A 17,094-nucleotide genomic window follows, 5' to 3' on the forward strand; every position below is an offset into this window, starting at 1 on the left:
GCACATGCCACTGCTTCAGCCCAAAACTCCTTCGGCATCTTCTTGCTCTTGAGCATGCTTCGCACCATGTTAAGTATGGTCCGGTTCTTTCTCTCTGCTACTCCATTTTGTTGTGGCGATCTTGGCACTGTCAGTGGGCGACGGATTCCATGGTCTTCACAATATTTGTTGAACTTATTTGAAGTGAACTCTCCTCCTCGATCAGATCTCATGGCCTTGATGGAAAGACCACTTTCTTTCTCCACGAGGGCTTTGAACTTCTTAAAGTTTTCAAACACTTATGATTTCTCCTTCAAGAAATAAACCCAGGTTTTTCTGGAATAATCATCAATAAAGAGGAGAAAGTACTTATTCTTACCAAATGAGTTGGGTTTGATTGGTCCACAGACATCGGTGTGTATGAGCTCTAGCGGCTTTGTTGCTCTTGTTGTTGATTCCTTTGGAAAACTTTTACGAAATTGCTTCCCAATTAGACATCCTTCGCAAAGTTGGTCTGGGTGGTTGATGCTAGGCAAGCCTCTCACCATCTCCTTCTTCGCTAAACGTTCTAGACCGTCGAAGTTGAGGTGCCCGAACCGTAGATGCCATAGCCACGAAGAGTCGGTATAGCAAGCCTTGAGACACTTTGCCACATCATTTTGAATGTTCAAGAGGAACATTCTATTCTTTGACATAGGCACCTTAGCAATCAAGTTATGTCTACAATCTCTTAAGAAAAGACTATGTTCTTTCAAATGGATGTCATAGCCTTTCTCTAATAATTGTCCCAAGCTCAAAATATTATTCTTCATGTTAGGCACATAGTAGACATTGGATATGAATTGATGACTCTCATTCTTCAAACGTATGAGAATTTTACCTTTGCCTTTGACTGGTATCTTTGAGTCGTCTCCAAATGAGACATCGCCAATTGCCGCTTCATTGATCTCCACGAACATGCTTTTATCGCCGCACATGTGGTTGCTTGCGTCGGTGTTGAGGTACCACTTGTTTCTTTTCTCTTCAAATTTGTTTTGGCACGCGAGTAGCAAAGTTTCTTCTTCTCCGCCTTTTTCTTCTACAAAGTTAGCTTTCTCTTCAACCTTCTTCGAGAATCTACACTCGGATGCATAGTGACCAATCTTGTTGCAATTGAAACACTTGATTTGTGATTTGTCATACCTCGACCATGAATTTCCTCTTCCACGACCTCTTGTTACTTGTGGATTCCAACTTCTTTCTCCATTGTTGAATTTGTTGGAGTGGTTGTTGTAACCACCTCTTCCTTCTCCTCCATGTCCTCGTCCACGTCCACGATCTTGGACGCGACCTCGTCCTCTTTGGCTCTTGTAATTTGCATAGTTTGCTTCCTTTACGTTGAGTTGTAGTAGTTGCTCCGTAGCCTCCTTTTGTTTAATTTTTCTCTTTTGTTTTTCTTCGTATGCTTGTAAGGAACCCATGAGTTGCTCAATAGTCATGGTCTTTAAATCCTTGTTTTCTTCAATGTTGGTAACAATGAAGTCAAAACTTGGATTTAAAGTTCGAAGTATTTTTTCCATGACCTTCACCTCATCAACATCTTCACCATTTCTTTTAAGTTGATTGACTACGGCCAATACTCGAGAAAAATAATCAGAAATTGACTCGGACTCCTCCATAAACAAACGCTCAAAGTCACCTCTAAGAGTTTGAAGACGAATCTTTTTTACCTGCTCAACTCCTTTGTTGCAAGTTTGAAGCTTATCCCATGCTTCTTTGGCCGTCGTTGCGTTGGATATCTTCTCAAATGTATCTTCATCCACCGATTGATAAATGAGAAAGAGAGCTTTCTTGTCTCTCTTTCTTGACTCCTTCAACGTCTCCTTTACACCTTGGCTTAGCGAGGCTTCATCTTGCTCCTCGAAGCCATTCTCTACGATATCCCACACATCTTGAGCTCCTAGTAGCGCCTTCATCTTGATACTCCAATTATCATAGTTGTTCTTTGTGAGCATCGGCATTTGGAAAGGAAAACCTCCATTCGCCATCTTTTGAGGATCTTGAAGCTCTGATACCACTTTGTTGGAAATAAGGCTTTTTATGTTTAGGAAAAGTGTTTAGGAATATTGGAGACTTTGAATAGACACTTGATAGGAAGGAGAATTCTTTATGGAGGAGAGAACTTTGTATTTTTGCTTGATACAAATGTGTAGGATTACATCTCTATTTATACTACACTAAGGAGAACTCTAGACACACTAATTCTAGAGAGTTCTCAACTCTAGAGATCCAAAGAGTATTCTACAGAATATTAAAACCATAAGAAATATCTAGACACTCCAAACACTACAAGAATTCTCTAGAAACATGACCCATAATTACTTAAGCCCAAAATAACTAAGTTCAAGGAACCAAATAATTAAAATATACCATCCTTCCCTTCTAGCTTTATTAACAAATGAGTTTCTTCTTTTCGTTGCTTTTACCATTCAATCTATTCTGTTTTTTTTTCTTAGGTGCATTCAAAACTCTTTGGGCGGCAAGAAGCAAATTACTCGAGTTTCACATGCTACAGGGGATTAACAAGATATGTGCCCCCATATATTGATACCGTTGGGTAAGGTACTTCATTCCCAAATAAAATGTTGGGACAATGTTATAAACTGTTCTACTATTTAAAGTTTCTGTTTTGGTGATTACATGAAGGTATCGGGTGTTCTTGGGCTTGAACCAGTACTTTGTTGCTTCAGATGTTGGCCATGGCAAGATGCAGTGGTATGCTTTCCATGGGGAACCCCCTTCAAGTGACCCTTTCCCAGAAGGTATGTTTACCTTTTGTTGTGTGTATCAATTGTTATTGTAATTGAAACAAATTCATTTGTCTGAGTTACAGTAGGTAAGAAGAAGAGGCTTTTGGATCTCTTTGGTAATTGGTGCGATGAAGTGATTGCACTCATATCAGAAACGACAAAACATATGAACACTGAGTACTTAAGGAAACCTTGAAGAAGTGGCAGACTTAGAGGAAAGATTACATTTACATGTCTATACTTTTGTAGATACATTAACTAATGTCCTAAGAACATTGATTAGCATTGACTCTTGGATACAAATTATAAACTTATATTAGTCTTATATATTCTTATTTAATGAACATCACGTGATTTTGTATTTTTTAGTAAATTTTTAACTTATAGAATTAGAAATAGAAAGTGTGCTGAAATGATTGGATTTGAAAATATGTTGCAAGTATTTTTTTTCTTTTTTGTTTTATTTGTCTCCTAATTTAATGTGTATATACCTCTCTTGAGTGTTTTTTTTTTTTTTTGGAAAAATGCAGATATGGTGCGAAATTTAGATGTAGCTACTTAAGAATTTTTAGAAATGATATGTAGTGTGGTACGTAAAAAAGAAAAAAAGAAATGATATGTAGTTAGAATTAGTGTTTTCACCTTGATAAGTATGAAAACTTTTAACAAAATTTTTTATTATGCAAATTGTTAGGCGAAACTCTAACTCTAATACAAGAAGCGCAAAAATATTTAAGGAACTGTATCAAAATTTTGTAATTATTAATTTTGGTATAATCTTATGTCTTCTTATAAAAAAAATAAAAAAATAAAAGGAATGTAAGTTTGTGCAAACAAAATTTATTAATGGGATAAGTTGTAAATAATACTCTAATCGTAATTTTTCTAAATTTTACGTAATTAGCTAAATTAAATTTACCTGTGATGACAAGATTTTTAAGGTTATAAGTTTGCATGGCTAATTTGTTGCTTGCCGTCTTTCCTAACTGTGTTTGATTTAAATCATAGTTAATTGCATTTTCATCTATTTAACATCATACATTTATTAATTCTCAGTGGGGGCACAATTGCTGGTCTGTCACTAGGATCGTCATTGAGTACATTGAAAGCAAAGGTATATCTTCCATTAAGACAACTCACATAACCAATGTTTTTGTGAGCCTTTTTTTGTCATTTATGGCTTCCTGCAGGTACATGCATTCTCTGTTGATGTTAATTTAATTATGATTCTTAAAAGAATAATAAAACCAAAAGTCTTGGAAAATTTATGATTAAAAACTAAGATGAATGAGCGCAGGTTAGTGAAAATAATGTGTTATAACTTGAAATTTTATGATTAGAAAGTTTATTCAACATGCCAACCATGCCTTTATTCTCCATAAATTATGAAGAACGAACAAAGTAACAAAGTAAGGTTAGGCAACTAAGTATGAGCTGCATGCATTAAGCCTAACAAACATTGCTGTCTTGAATGAAAAATTGAAGACACTACCTATTCATTGTGCTATAATTTATGTTGGAGCCCTTTTGGTGACTAAGTACTCTATATTGCATTTGCTGCATTAAATGGTTATAAATATCCTTTATCATCAACAAAAGATTGCACTAGACACTTTGAACATAGAAATAAAAAATCTCTTCAACAAGTTCATTTGATCGCTTCTTACAAACTCTTAGGTGTTTCCTCTGCCACACTCTATGATTACCAATATTTCAAACATGAGCAAAACTTTTTATGGTAAGGTAACAGGGGATCAGAAAAACCACAAATAAACAGATTGGAAAAGTCATGGCAAGCAAAAAATTGACTTAAAATTGTGGATGTGTTGTAACGACCCACTCTTGAGACATGACCGACGCACAGACTATGACTTCCTTAGTCTGGCCAGCCTATCCTATACAACATAACCTGTAAAAGAACACTATATATATATATATATTTAGACAAATCCAGATGCTGGTATCTCATCTCATCCATTTAATAGCAAAGTGGATTATAATTACTAATCGCCAAGTGTCTCAAAACATCATAAGTTCATCATCATCATATCTATAAGAGAGAATCATTTACATTTCAAAATACAAGAATTCTATCTAAATCTCCTACTACCCTGGCCCCTATAGTTGCACTATACTGGAGTTACAACCAAAAATATCCATCATACACAATGGGGACCTACCAAAAAGATAATCAAGTTCCTGGGTGTGTCAGCAAATCCCAAGAAATCGGTTACTCCACTACTGGGTATCTGAGAAAAGAATAACATAAAGGAGTAAGTCACAAGGACTTAGTGAGAGCATAATATACAAAGCAGACATGAAAGACAACACCATTTAACATGAATCCTTCCATTTCAAAAGATATTAAAATTACATTTAAATAAATAATGAACAAAAGATACACTTGCTTTTAGAAATCCATGTACGCAAAGAATATACATTTCTGAACTTCTCATAACTTGGTATCCCAAAATAATTACTTTAAAATCAAGTATTTATTCTACTATGTGCACATAGACCACATTGTCTCTTCGTTATGGTGAACAATAATTATATAACTATGGCATTTAGCTCGTCGGCTGCATTATCTCTTCGTTGCAACGAATGCAACATATAAATATACTATGAGAATTTAACTCATAGGCTACATTATCTCTTCGTTGTAGCAAACAACATATATCATTTACTATAAAAAAAATCAACTCATAGGCTACATTATCTCTTCGTTGTAGCAAACAGAAATATAATCATTATACTATGAGAAATCAACTCATAGGCTATATTATCTCTTCGTTGTAGCAAACGGCATATCCTTCATGAACTCAACATAAATAAAATTAAACAAATAGTTCAACATTCATCCTTATATATTATCAAGATCTCAAAATATATATCAAAGCTCACCAAAAATATATATGTTCGGAAGTATACTTGTTCCTCCATAAATGAACTTTAAGGAAATCGCTAAGTATATTAGCTACTCACCTAAATAACGCAATCACTGACTTCTACCGCTGTTAGGAAGGTCAACCACTGTATTTTCCACAGAACCTAAGCATTTACATAATAGAACAAGGGATTAGACAAAATCCCCAATTTTGGCAAACCTAGGGTTTCGAGAAAATCACAATAATCTCTAATACATAGTTTCTAACTCTTTTTCTCATAGCCCATGACTAATTAGTGCTATAACATACTCATCTAACATAATGGGTCGTAAACATTTACCTTAAAGATATCAAATAGAAAAACCTAGGAGATGCGTAGTGTTTTCCCCTTTTTCCCGTCACCTTCTCGTGCTTGGAAAAACCCAAAAATGTAAAAAGCTTGCAAATTTCAAAACCATGGGAGGAGATGGGTGAAGGACCGAAAGATTAAATTTTGGGGCAAAAGTGTTAGCTTTGAGAGGGGGTGGGCTACTGCACAAAAAAGAAAATGGAAGTTTCAGGAAGGGGGAAAAGGGTCTCGGGAGTTTTAGCTGAGGGGGGAGAGTTTGTATTATTATATTATTATTTCTTTCTCTTTCCTTTTTATTTAAACGGTGCATTTCATTCGTCCCCCTTGAAAAAAATTCGTCCTCGAATTTTGATCTATGACTAACCTTGAGTTTCAAACAAGTGAGGATACTTCTCACGCATAATGATTTCTGGTTCCCAAGTCATCTCCTCTCCTGCTGGCCCTCTCCAAGCCACTTTCACTGATACAACATCCTTAGAACGTAAACGTTTCACACGTTTGTCCATTATAGCCACTGGTTGTTCTGTATAACTGAGATTCTCATCAAGTTGCGCTGACTGAAGTTGAATAATGTGAGAAGGGTCATGAACATATTTTCGAAGCATCGACACATTAAATACTGGGTGATCACTTGATAGATCTGGCGGGAGGGCTAAACAATAAGCCACTTGCCCCACCCTCTCTAGAATCTCAAAAGGACCAATAAACCTGGGGCTAAGTTTACCCTTGCGACCAAAACATAAGATACCTTTCATGGGAGACACACGCAAAAATACATGTTCTCCTACACTAAACTCTAAAGGTCAGCATCTCTGATTTGAATAAGACTTTGTCTACTCTGAGCAGTCAACAAGTGATCTCGAATTATCTTAACCTTCTCAACGGCTTCTTGAATTAAATCCGGGCCTACTAACCTAGGCTCTCCAACTTCAAACCATCCAATCGGTGATCTACAACGCCTCCCATACAAGGCCTCAAAAGGTGCCATATGAATACTAGATTGATAACGGTTATTATAAGCAAACTCTGCCAAAGGCAAGTATTGATCCCAACTACCTCCAAAATCAAGCATGCAAGCGCGCAACATATCTTCTAGGATTTGTATTCTTCTTTCTGATTGACCATCAGTCTGAGGGTGAAAAGCAGCACTCAAATCTAATCTAGTCCCTAAGGCCAGTTGGAAAGATTTCCAAAATTGAGCTGTGAACTGAGGGCCCCGATCTGATATGATGAACAATGGCACTCCATGCAAGGACACTATCCTCTCTAAATAAATCTTGGCATATTGAGTTGCTGAGTAGGTAGTTTTCACAGGCAAAAAGTGCGCTGACTTAGTCAATCGATCTACAATCACCCAAACTGAGTCATAACCCTTTAAGGTTTTAGGTAACCCCGTCACAAAATCCATAGTAATCCTTTCCCACTTCCATTCAGGTATATCAATTCGCTGAAACAAACCTGCGGGCTTTTGATGCTCTACTTTAACTTGTTGACATACTAGACATCTAGATACAAATTCAGCTATATCCTTTTTCAGCCCTTCCCACCAAAAGAACTCTTTCAAGTCTTGATACATTTTAGTAGAACCTGGGTGAATAGTATAAGAGGAATAATGAACTTCCTCCATAATCTTTTCCCTCAGGCCTCCTGAATTAGGAACACATAGGCGAGTCCCAAAAATGTAACACACCTTCAGAATCAACTACAAAATCAGAAACCTTTCCTGCTTGAGTCTCCTCCACAATCTTCCTTAAGTGAGGGTCTTCACTTTGAGTGACCTTGATGGTATCCACTAAAGTGGAACAAGCATGAACATGGGCTAAAAGTGATTCAGTGCCCGCGACCTCAAACCTTATTCCACTAACGACAAGATCTTGAAACTCCTTCACTGCTGGTCTCCTAACTTCAACAATGTGAGCTAAGCTATCCATAGACTTTCTACTCAAAGCATCTGCAACACTTAAGACTCTTATGATCCGTGTAGATCTCACAAGTCTCACCATATAGGTAATGCCTCCAAATCTTAAGAGCAAAGATTACTGCTGCCATCTCTAGATCATGTGTAGGATAGTTTTGTTCATGCCTCTTGAGTTGTCTAGAAGCATAAGCAATCGCCCTCCCATGTTGCATCAAGACACACCCCAGTCCAATCCTCGATGCATCACAATAAACCACATAACCTCCACCACCCAAAGGTAAGGCTAAGACAGGTGCAGATGTCAAGCAATCCTTTAGCTGTCGAAAACCTTGCTCACATGCATCATTCCATTGGAATGCCACTTGCTTATATGTTAGTCTGGTTAGAGGAGCTACAAGTCTCGAAAAATCCTTAATGAACCAACGGTAGTATCCAGCAAGTCCATGGAAACTACGAATTTCTAACACTGATGTAGGCCTAGGCCAACTTTGAATTGCTTCCACTTTCTTCATATCTACGCTTATACCATCCTTAGATACCACATGACCTAAAAAGGCCACACTATCAAACCAGAATTCACATTTAGAGAACTTTGCATACAACTTATGTTCCCTCAAGGTTTGTAAGGCTAACCTCAAGTGTTGCTCATGTTCCTCTTTACTTTTAGAATACACCAAAATATCATCAATGGAAACTATCACAAAGTGGTCCAAGAATGAATTGAAGACTCGATTCATCAAGTCCATAAAAACTGCAGGAGCATTAGTTAATCCAAAAGACATCACCAAAAACTTATAATGTCCATATCGAGTGCGGAAAGCTGTCTTAGGAATATCCTCTACCTTTATCTTCAACTGGTGGTATCCAGCTCTCAAGTCAATCTTTGAGAAACATTGAGATCCTTGAAGTTGATCAAACAAATTATCAATACAGGGTAGAGGATATTTATTCTTCACAGTCACCTTGTTTAATTGTCGATAGTCGATACATAAACAAAGTGAACCATCTTTCTTCTTGACAAACAAGACTGGTGCACCCCAAGGGGAACAACTAGGACGAATGAAACCTTTGTCAAGAAGATCCTTCAATTGCTCCCTTAACTCATTAAGTTTAGTTGGAGCCATCCGATATGGAGGTATAGATATGTGTTGAGTTCCTGGAAGCAAATCAATGCCAAACTCTACTTCCCTATCTAGCGGTATACCAGGCAACTCCTCAGGAAAAACATCAGGGTACTCACATACCACCGGGACCTGCCCCAACTCTGCTACCGGCACATTGACATCTTTTACCATCGCCAGGTAACCTTGACAACCCTTCCTCAACAACCTGTGAGATTTTACCGCTGAAATCAAATTACTTGATGACCAATTTTGATCACCCTGAAACACAACGGTCGGTTCCTCAGGCACATCCAACTTCACCACTTTATTATGACAATCTAAAGTAGCATGGCAAGCAGCCAACCAATCCATACCCAATATGACATCAAAGTCTACCATATCTAGCTCTATAAGATCTACCTTAAATGATTTTCCTTCTAACAAAATTTCACAAGATTTGTACACTGAATTTGCTAATAAAGAGTGACCCATGGGGGTAGCCACTATCAGAAATTCACTCAGAGGTGATGGGTCTCTCCCTAAAGTAGTTGCAAAGAAAGGAGATATAAAGGAGTGTGTAGCTCCAGAATCAAACAAAACACGTGCATCCTAAGAATCTATGCAAAGTATACCTGTCACAACGGCATTGGATGCTTGAGCATCCTGGCGAGTCAAGGTGAACACATGAGCTTGCCCTCCACTCGTCTGCCCCTGTCCTCTGCCTCCTGATCCTCTACCACCTCGATATGATCCATTTGGTCCACGTGATCCCGAACCACTAGATTGTCCCATCTGGACCATGGGTGTTGCCACTCCACTAGAAAATGGCTGAAAAGGTGACATAGGACAGCTCCTAGCAAAATGTCCAACTTGCCCACATCGATAGCAACCTGTTGACCCTTGCCTGCAAGGTCCGGTATGCGTCTTTCCACATGTAGCACAAGTAATAAGGGTCCCAACAGAAGCCGCACGATGCTGTGCAACACCCCGACTATGAGTTGTACTAGCTACCTGACTAGCTTGAGTGACTTGTGGCAGACGACCTCCCTGTTGACCTTGCCGAGGCTGACTTGTATCAGCTCTAAAACCTCCACCACCGTGGCCCTGATGGCCACCACGAGATGTATCCGAGCGAAACCTCTTGCGTGAGTCATGAGGATTTCTACCCCTATCTCTGTTTCCTCGCTCAATAGTTGAAGCCCTATTCAGAGCCTGATCATAAGTCATGTCACCATGTCCTGCAATTGCCATGAACAAATAACTCTTCAAACCTTCCAAGAACCTCTGAACTCGTAACTTCTCAGTAGCCACCAAGTGTGGTGCATATCTGGAAAGTCGCATGAATTGGATGTTATACTCCATCATTGACATCTTTTTAGTTTGCACAAGAGTCTCAAACTCACGTGCTCTATTGTCTCTAACACTTTGAGGCAAAAAGTGAGCTAAGAACAACTCGACAAACTGATCCCATGCTAAAAGAGGTGATCCTGCTGGTCTTGCAAGGAGCATAGTCTCATACCATCCCCTTGCTACATCATGCAAACGAAAAGCTGCAAATTGTACCATCCGAGTAGGGGAGCAACCTAAACCTCGACATATCTATGACACCTCATCTACAAAGGTCTGAGGATCCTCATGAATGTCTGAGCCGCTGAAAGTCGGTGGATTAAGCTTTGTGAATGCACTCAAGGGAACCTCCGCAACAGTGGGCTGAACCAGGGGCTGCTCATGTTGCACACCCTCTTGACCAATCTCAGAAACAGGTTGTTGTTGCCCCTGCCTGTTGTTGCCTGCGTTCCCCAACCACATCAACTAATTGCCCTAAAATCTCTTGTATATTTTGCATATTAGCCGTTAACTGAGCTAGTGTTGGGTTCCCACGTGTAGCCCTAGGAACCTCAACCTCTGGCATTCCACCACCCCTACCAAGTCTTCCCCGTCCACGACCGCGATCACGTCCACGGCCTCTTGGAGCTACATCTTGGGGTTGAGCAGAAGCCTCATCAGAAACTGCCTCATTAACACGTCTATTCCTGGGTGGCATCTTGACCTAAGACAATAGTAAAGGTCAAAGATTTAATTACGAAGAACTAGAGAAACAACTCGGAATCACATACACTAAGACAATAACTCCAGTCTAACATGGATTGTCATAGCCTCTTGCATGTAATTTGTGCCCGGGTACACAAGTTACAAACAAGATTCCATAACAAACCAAACAATGCAGCTATATGACCTATCAACCTGGGCTCTGATACCAACTTTGTCACTTAGTCTGGCCAGCCTATCCTATACAACATAACCTGTAAAAGAACACACACACACACACACACACACACACACAAACACACACACACACATATATAGAGACAAATCCAGATGCTGGTATCTCATCTCATCCATTTAATAACAAAGTGGATTATAATTACTAATCACCAAGTGTCTCAAAACATTATAAGTTCATCATCATCATATCTATAAGAGAGAATCATTTACATTTCAAAATACAAGAATTCTCTCTAAATCTCCTACTACCCTGGCCCCTATAGCTGCATTATACTGGAGTTACAACCAAAAATATCCATCATACACAATGGGGACCTACCAAAAAGATAATCAAGTTCCTGGGTGTGTCAGCAAATCCCAAGAAATCGGTTACTCCACTACTGGGTATCTGAGAAAAGAATAACATAAAGGGGTAAGTCACAAGGACTTAGTGAGAGCATAATATACAAAGCAGACATGAAAGAGAGCACCATTTAACACGAATCCTTCCATTTCAAAAGATATTAAAATTACATTTAAATAAATAATGAACGAAAGATACACTTGCTTTTAGAAATCCATGTACGCAAAGAATATACATTTCAGAACTTCTCATAACTTGGTATCCCAAAATAATTACTTTAAAATCAAGTATTTATTCTACTATGTGCACATAGACCACATTATCTCTTCGTTATGGTGAACGGTAATTATATAACTATGGCATTTAGCTCGTCGGCTGCATTATCTCTTCGTTGCAACGAACGCAACATATAAATATACTATGAGAATTTAACTCATAGGCTACATTATTTTTTCATTGTAGCAAACAACATATATCATTTACTATAAAAAAAAAATCAACTCATAGCCTACATTATCTCTTCGTTGTAGCAAACAGAAATATAATCATTATACTATGAGAAATCAACTCATAGGCTATATTATCTCTTCGTTGTAGCAAACGACATATCCTTCATGAACTCAGCATAAATAAAATTAAACAAACAGTTCAACATTCATCCTTGTATATTATCAAGATCTCAAAATATATATCAAAGATCACCAAAAATATATATGTTCGGAAGTATACTTGTTCCTCCATAAATGAACTTTAAGGAAATCGCTAAGTATATTAGCTACTCACCTAAATAACGCAATCACTGACTTCTATTGCTGTTAGGAAGGTCAACCACTGTATTTTTCACAGAACCTAAGCATTTACATAATAGTACAAGGGATTAGACAAAATCCCCAATTTTGGAAAACCTAGGGTTTCGAGAAAATCACAATAATCTCTAATACATAGTTTCTAACTCTTTTTCTCATAGCCCATGACTAATTAGTGCTATAACATACTCATCTAACATAATGGGTCGTAAACATTTACCTTAAAGATATCAAATAGAAAAACCTAGGAGATGCGTAGTGTTTTCCCCTTTTTCTCGTCACCTTCTCGTGCTTGGAAAAACCCAAAGATGTAAAAAGCTTGCAAATTTCGGAACCATGGGAGGAGATGGGTGAAGGACCGAAAGATTAAATTTTGGGGCAAAAGTGTTAGCTTTGAGAAGGGGTGGGCTGCTGCACAAAAAAGAAAATGGAAGTTTCGGGAAGGGGGAGAAGGGTCTCGGGAGTTTTAGCTGAGGGGGGAGAGTTTGTATTATTATATTATTATATTATTATTTCTTTCTCTTTCCTTTTTATTTAAACGGTGCATTTCATGTGCAATCAAACTAGATAAAATATCTGGACAAACTAAATAGCGGCAGACATATCACATATCTAATCTTCCAGGACTTGAATCTCAAAACTTCATCCCCTCAAACTCTTCACAATCTCGGCAAGGGCGGAGTATGATCCAAAAGTAGAACATACAACACCTACTATGATAATTGTAATGCAAAGTGCTGCCTGTAGACATATGAAACAAAAGTTGAGTCAAGGTAGAGTTGATCATCACTATGCAAGTAATGTTTGAAATAAATTAGTGATGCATAAAAAATATTTGTTGATTTTTCAAGTGTATCCTTTTCTCTACCTAATTCTTAAATATTTTACACATTTATTGTAAACAAGAGACAAATACAACAACAAAGCCTTATCCCACTAAGTGAGGAAACGAGAGATAAATAATAAAAAATATCCTATTAGGAAGTTAAAATATAAATGAGGATATTTAGTACATTTCTTAATTTGTGCACCATCTTCCAAAGTTAAGAGATGAAAAAATAGAGGGAGTAGTTATCAACTCAACCTTATAAATTTATGATTTATATTGAGCTGTATAATTTAATAGTAAAATCATCATACCTGTGTTCGTGTCACTTTGCCTCGCAAGATTCTTAGGAAACAAGCACAGGGTAGTATCAAAGTCTGTCATCAAGGTTGGTTTTAATTAGTAAAATGCTAAGGTCAGAAACTCTAGGAGTAAGAACAGATAAGATAAGTTGAATGGAACTTACAACAAGCATTGTGAGTAATGATCCAATCAATGACATCACTAGACCTGTAAAAAAGGAAAATTAAATTTGTTGTTAATATACATAGTGTCACAGTACAAAGATTTTTTGAAATGAGAAAGTAATGCAATTAATTGTTCCCTTAGTTGGTCTATATATAAATAGATTCCAGGTTATGTAAAGAAATAATGTTGAAGAGACAATTCCTTTGAAAGTAAAATTGATCAACAACCAAGACATGGGAATAGGAAGTAGAAAGACTTACCAAAAAAGGGAACTGAGAGACCAATAACCAGGGTAGAAAGTACCAACCCTCTTCTGATGAAGATGGAATATAGATAAGACTTGGCATGGTTTGATGGTATCAACTCCTCCAGACTCATTGCCACTACAAAGTAATAATTTCCCCTCTCTTCTTTATTTAATTTTTGTGGTTGAGTCACATGATTCTTCTACTGTTAAAGCTGTTCAAATTCAAAATAGGAAGCAAATTAGGTGACTGATGAAATTTCCAAAATAGGTACTTGCATACACAGGAAATGATGGAAGGAAATTTTTCCTTGATGGAGAGGTCACTATTGACACAATTACGACACTCTTCTTTTTTTTTTTCTTTTTCTAAAGTGGTTGATGATTGATACTTTACCTTGTGCGAATAAAAATTGGTTTACGGCGCAAAAGTTTGGTACTTTTTGCTTGATTTTCAAGGTTATAGGCTTTTAGGAGTTTCTTGTACGACAGAACTTTTGCATTGTTAGACATGACTTTTCGATGAGGAAAAAGGAATGGGGTTTGTAATGGCAACTACGAGGTCCTAGAGGCCTTCTTTTTTCCTTTGGAGTTTAGATGGAGTTGGTTAGGTTCATAATGTGGTTCCTCATGGTTTATGGAACATGCATAAATGCTTTCTTCTATGTTTTTGAAAGTCTTTGAAGAGATTGTGGCTAAAAATTTGTTTAGATGGAGTTGGTTAGGTTCATAATGTCGCTCCTCATGGTTTATTGGACATGCATAAATGCTTTCTTCTATGTTTTAGAAATTCTTTGAAGAGATTGTGGCTACAAATTTGTATTCTTTATTTTTTTTTTCTCAGGTGTTTGGGAATGCTTTCCTTGAAGACAAGTTAAAACCTTTCCTCAAGTCAGATCTTGAACCATGAAGGCGCACTCTAAAAGCTGAGTTCAGATCACATCAATGGCATGGAGGTATAAAACTTTCTTCCTTTAGTTATTGCAGTTAAACTCTGCGATCAATGGATTTAAGTGTTTGGTTGAGTTATTCTCTTAATTTTAGTTAAACCACACTTTTCAATCCCAAGAGGTGCCTCTCAATGATGGGGAGGACTATTGGGTATGTTAGCATGTTCCAGATTGACATTTCAGTCCCCTGGGACATACTATCTGAAATTCAAAATTTTATTGGGTAATTTTCATTGTTTCAGCTTCTCGCAAATCAGTGGAACAGAGAATGAGGAGATGTATGTTTCTTTAATTGTTCTTCAACTTGAATGCTTGTTACTTAAGATATGCCTTGGCTAATTGATTAATTTAATCTTAATCACAGGATGGTTACTTCAAGATCCGAAGAGGGAAAAACGAATGTGGGATTGAAGAGGATGTAACTGCTGGTTGGCCTTCCACCAAAAACCTCGTCATAGAGGTTTTTTTTACGAGCATTAAACCTTACTATGTTGTGGTTGTTTAAATCTTTTGTTGTTGGTTCGTTGTTTCATTATTATTATTTGTTTGAATTTGAAATTTGGTTTGGTAGAATTTTAAAATGTGTCAAGTCCTTAGTTGATAATGAATATAAGAATATAATCAATTATGTAGCTTTCAAATTTTACTTTATACTATCGTTATGTGTATATTTGAGCAAATCAATCTCTTAAATTATTTCATGCAACGCGTGTTTTTTTTTTAACAGTTATCACACCAACTGCACCATTTTGGCTGTAGGATGGGATTAGGGTTTGGGATTTCACACTTTCAAAAAATTAATATTGTTTGACTATGGGCATGGGGGTTTGTACTTTTGTGATCACAACAATCTGGTGTTGTCAAGTGATTTGGTGTTCTTTTTTACCATTGGTTAAATTTATGTTGTATTTACATTGTATGGCTTATACCAAGTGAGCATTTCTTGCGGTATCACTTAGTTTTAATAAAAAGAAAAAATTCCCTAAGAAAACCACTTTTCAAGCAACTCCTTTTTTCTGGATATTCTTAGATGTTATCCCGGTAAATTAAAGTGATTTCCTGATAAAAACATTATTTTGGTTTTATCGTTTTCGTTGCTTCTGTTGGTGGTTTTCATTAGGCAGCATTTGCAAGATGCGCTCTTAGTTTTTATGTTTTGAGTTACACAACAACATTTTTTATCAACCATAACCAAGTACAAAAAATTAGTGGAGGTTCTAGATACAAGGCAGCCCATGCTCGTGAATCATGGATTATGCAATTGACTTAATTATTTAAATGATTTATGCAATTTTGCATTTTAAATCATAAATTTAATTCTTATTGTAGGAAGCTAGATTAATTCAAACTCTATGAGGTTTGTGACACCATTAAATTGTCCTGAGTATTGCTTTAGGATTCTATTTAATTTTATTATTATTATTATTATTATTATTATTATTATTATTATTATTATTATTCAGACTTTGCTTGAATATCAATTGTCAAAAAAAGGAAGTGAAATATATGGGCTACTCTTTTAAGTAATGGGCAATGGAACCAAGTCAAGGGAGTACCTTTTTAATCTTCTAAACCCTTTTTTTCTTTTCTTTGTTATCACCACCTACCCACAATTGAAATTCTGCAACTACAATGCATTTCTACAATATAAATGCATCCAAAGACCATATTTGGACCGTTCAAATTACTCAGGCATTGCTTGGTGATCCTCAGCCTCTGGTAAGTTAACATTACTTATATTAGCATGCTAAAAAAATTATTAATCCAAATATTAATTTTACTTTCTTTTATCTATAGAAAATTTCACCTTCTACATATATGTCTCTTAATTCTTGTGCTCATCACATGACAATATTAAGACGATTTGGCCCTCCACATGGAAATTTGAAACCCTCAATCCTGTCATTGATGGTAAAGGGATTGTTCAACCATGGTATGATTTCCTTGAGGAAATAATAGATGTTATGAAAAAATCTAGGAAATTGTAATTAGAAGGCAGAAGGATTGGGATGATAGTGATACTCATTAGAGTTTGTTTCTATTGTTTGAAATTTAGAACAAATATTTTATGAATTATGTAGTTTGAACAATCAGTTTATTGTAAATATTAACTTTCTTCATTTTTTACTCGTGTCTTTGATTTTA

At 36.8% G+C, this 17,094-nt stretch overlaps 2 long non-coding RNA genes and 1 pseudogene across 2 annotated transcripts; 2 read left to right on the forward strand and 1 right to left on the reverse strand.

Moving 5' to 3' along the window:
- Positions 1 to 2,621: 2,621 nt before the first annotated feature.
- On the forward strand, positions 2,622 to 3,091 carry LOC114395671. The gene is made up of 2 exons (XR_003663082.1): positions 2,622 to 2,780; positions 2,855 to 3,091. It is a non-coding gene; the product is annotated as an uncharacterized LOC114395671 (long non-coding RNA).
- Positions 3,092 to 6,122: 3,031 nt separating this feature from the next.
- On the reverse strand, positions 6,123 to 10,592 carry LOC114397137 (annotated as a pseudogene).
- Positions 10,593 to 15,077: 4,485 nt separating this feature from the next.
- On the forward strand, positions 15,078 to 15,576 carry LOC114395775. The gene is made up of 3 exons (XR_003663099.1): positions 15,078 to 15,100; positions 15,192 to 15,227; positions 15,314 to 15,576. It is a non-coding gene; the product is annotated as an uncharacterized LOC114395775 (long non-coding RNA).
- The last annotated feature ends 1,518 nt before the right edge of the window (positions 15,577 to 17,094 follow it).

Source organism: Glycine soja, chromosome 18 (genome assembly GCF_004193775.1).
Source record: "Glycine soja cultivar W05 chromosome 18, ASM419377v2, whole genome shotgun sequence".
Lineage (NCBI taxonomy): Eukaryota > Viridiplantae > Streptophyta > Magnoliopsida > Fabales > Fabaceae > Glycine > Glycine soja.